Source organism: Triticum aestivum, chromosome 6B (assembly GCF_018294505.1).
Source record: "Triticum aestivum cultivar Chinese Spring chromosome 6B, IWGSC CS RefSeq v2.1, whole genome shotgun sequence".
Classification (NCBI taxonomy): Eukaryota; Viridiplantae; Streptophyta; class Magnoliopsida; order Poales; family Poaceae; genus Triticum; species Triticum aestivum.
In genome coordinates, this window is record NC_057810.1 from 681,862,567 (window position 1) to 681,866,336 (window position 3,770).

The following is a 3,770-nucleotide window of genomic DNA, read 5'->3' on the forward strand; positions in this document are numbered from 1 at the left end:
ACACCTAGGAAAGCTGTATTATTAGTAAAATTAAAGAGAATCATGACCAGGTCGGAAAACATCTGCCCAACGAAAATCTACACAAAGACATCCAAAAACATAAACACGCGTTGGCTTCTGTTTCTTCAATAAAATTTGGAGCCGGGGGAGGCCCCTGATCTTCAAAAAAAAGAACATAAACGCGTGCCCTCAGGATGTTTCCGATCGATTATATCGCAAAAAAATAAAATAGAAATGCTTAGTTTATTTGATCGGAGAAGACCCTGAGGCCTGTGGGAATAGGCTAGGCAGCTTCGTCTCGATGGCGCGCCAAGTCAGGTCGTTATATAGCTCCCTTCGTCATTCTGCATCACAATAATTAACGGAACCACAACAGCTGTTGAGTGTGAGAATGGAGTGTGATCATGCCCCTGCCGTGGAGCTGCAGCCGGCACTCCCGGCAGTGCCAATGGATCAGCCCGGCCAGTCGGACGCAGCATCTCTGCAGCCGGTAGTGCCTGTGGATCAGCCCGAGGCAGCATCCGTGCAGCCGACAATAGCGCAGGTGCAGCCGGTAGTGCCGGTGGATCAGCCTGGCCAGCCAGAGGCAGCATCTCTGCAGCCGGCAATGGCGCAGGTGCAGCCGACAAAGCCGCCCGTGCAGCCATGGGAGTACAGCCTGCAGAAGTACCTCCTGCTGCTGGCGACCCTGGTGGTGACCGTCACTTACACCGAGGGGTTCAGCCCGCCGGGAGGCGTCTGGCAGGCCGCCCACGATGGCCAACGACCCCATCATCCGCTACACCCACTACCACCGCTACCTCGCCTTCCTCTACTGCAACGCCGCTGCCTTCGCCGCGTCGCTCGTGGTCATCGTCCTCATCCTCATCCTCGCCATCCGGCACGACAAGAAGGGGAAGGACAGCCAATGGATTGTCGTGCCCCTGCGGCTAGTCATGGTGCTGGACCTGCTCAGCCTCATGGGTGCGTACGGCGCCGGTACCTGCCGCGACAAGATTTCAATCTTCTACTTCGCGGTACTTGTGGCCATCGTCTTCCTCTACATCCTCATTCTCAAGTTGATGGACTGCTGGGACAAGAACTCTGATTCTAGTGCCGGCATGATTCCTGCCCCCATCGCCAGCGCCATAGACGGGATGCCCGTCAACACGGGCTCCAACTCTGGTGGCACGACGCCCATTCCCAATCCTGACTCCAGCACCGGCACGAGTCCCGGCCCCGTCGCGAGCTGCGACGGCGGGATGCCTGTCTCCAACGACAACACCGGCTCCGGTGACATGATGCCCACTCCCAATCCCGACTCCAGCACCGACACGATTCCCGCCCCCATCCTCGGCTCTGACCCCGCCACTGTCGAAGAACGGTTCCGTGACCGCAAGGCCCTGAAGAAGCTGAAAGCCGAAGAACGGCTCCGCAAGGTCCTGATGCTTCTGGCTACATTCGCGGTGAGCATCACGTACGTCGCCGGGCTGAGCACGCCGGGCGGCTTCTGGGACAGCACCGGGGGCAGCCACCGCCCAGGCGACGCCATCCTCAAGGACCAGCACAGTCCACGCCTGACGGTGTTCTTGCTCTGCAACACCATGGCGTTCGTGGCATCCCTGCTCATCACCATGCTGCTCATCATCGACGGCAAGAAGCTCCGCAAGAAGAAGACGGCTCGGTCCCGCATGCTCTGTGGGTGCATTGTGGTCGCCCTGGTCGGCCTCGTCGGCGCATACATCGCCGGCAGCTGCAGGGAGATCGATACCACCGCCTACGTGGCCAGCTTGGTCGGCGCCGTTCTGGCAATAGCACACATCATCCTACTCTATGGTATCTACACTTCAACGCAACAGACTGAAGAAATTCAGCAGACTGATGATAACGTCAGGTAAGGAGCACATACGTATTATCCTCTTCTTCCTTTCCTGTCTGCAAACTGAACTGTGTTTTCCTATGTTCGTAGCAACACTGTTTCTTCCATTCTCTGCAAACTGAACTGAACTATGTTTCTTCTTCTCTGCAGTACAATACAGTGCAGTGGCAAGGAGGTTCTGGACAAGGCTCGCTCTCTTGTTCTACTGCTTGCCACTCTTGCCGCCGCCATCACCTACACAGCGGGGTTGAAGCCACCGGGAGGGCTTTGGCAGGACAACACCAACGGACACATGGCCGGTGACCCCATCCTTCTCACAACCAATGCTAGCCGATACAAGGCCTTCTTCTACTGCAACTCGGTTGCCTTTGTGGCCTCCTTGGTGGCCATTGTCCTAGTCCAGATGGAAATTCTGGTCAAGCACCACGTGCTGGAGTCAGCCATGATACTCGACCTGTTTGGCCTCATCGGTGCATATGCCGCCGGGAGCTGCCGGGACGCGAACAACTCCATTTATGTCATGGCTTTGGCAGGCCTTGTCCTGGTCTATGTGGTGATCCATGTTATCTTCTTCACGCTGGACCACGAGGACAAAAACCACAGCAACCAGGCAAATCAGTTGCTGGAGAAGAGGCGCAAACGGCTGCTCCTCTTCGCGATCTTGGCTGCGACCATTACCTACCAAGCCGGCCTCACCCCTCCTGGTGGCTTCCTGCTCCAGGATGACAACCTCGGACACCAGGCTGGCGACCCGGTCCTCTTGTACAACTTCCCACGTCGCTACAAGGCATTCTTCTACTGCAACTCAGTGAGCTTCATGCTTTCCATCTCCCTCATCCTCCTCCTGGTGAACCCCAATCTATACAGGCCAGCCATACGAAGCAATGCGCTATCTGTTTGTACGGCGGTGGGCTTGTTTTGTTTGATGGTGGCCTACGCCGCTGGAAGCACCCAACACCTCAAGACATCCATCTACATCTTTGTGTTGGTCGGTGTGGTCCTCTTCGTTGCAGCTGGACTGCTGCTAGTATTTGCACTGAGGGAGCAAAACAATAGTGACAATTCAGCAGCTGCCGCGCCATCCATATCCCATGAACAGGAGGAGGAAGAAGAAGAAAGGAAGAAGGAGGAAGAAAGGAATCTTGGTGGCAAGCATTGCCTACCAGGCCGGCCTGGAACCGCCCGGTGGAGCATGGCAGAGCAGTGGCAATGGATATGAGGCAGGCGATCCGGTGATGCATGATATCAGGAGGCCTCGGTACCTCGTCTTCTTCTACAGCAACTCCTTTTCCTTCGTGGCTTCCATTGTTGTCATCATGATGTTACTGCCGCACTGGCTGCCAAACAGAGAGAAAGAAGAATGGGAGAAATGGTCGTTGAGGGTGATGAACTGGACCATCCTGCTGGATTTGGTCACTCTCCTAGTGGCATATGCAGCCGGCTCCAACAGGGGGTGGGAGACATCTGTTTATGTCGTCGCACTCATCTTTGCCGTGCTGGGCTACTTTGCAATCCATATGACGCTGTCGATATGGTCCGATCGTCGCTGTCGCCGTAGCCTTCCCCATGAAAGGATTCAGGGCAGCCAAGAAAATCCTCGAGTGTGATTCGTTAGTGGTGCCCTCAATGGTATGCTGATGCTCTAGCTAGATGTCCCAATTGAAGCACGCTGACATTGTTTGTCTAGTTGACATAAATGGATAAACCTGCATCCCAGTTGAAGCATGCTGACATTGTTTGTCCACTCGCTAGGCAGGGGTGTGTATAGGTCCACTGATTATGCATGGTAGGTGATGCTTTCTGATCCTATTTGTACGCTCTGTCTCATAAGAACTTGAATCTGAAGTGCATATTTAGGAAACTGAAGCATTTGTTACTACTGAAACATACTCCCTCCGTCCGGAAATACTCG

The 3,770-nt window shown here is 54.9% G+C and overlaps 1 pseudogene; it reads left to right on the forward strand.

Moving 5' to 3' along the window:
• The first annotated feature begins 391 nt into the window (after nt 1–391).
• Nucleotides 392–3,465, forward strand: LOC123139603 (uncharacterized; annotated as a pseudogene).
• Nucleotides 3,466–3,770: the final 305 nt, after the last annotated feature.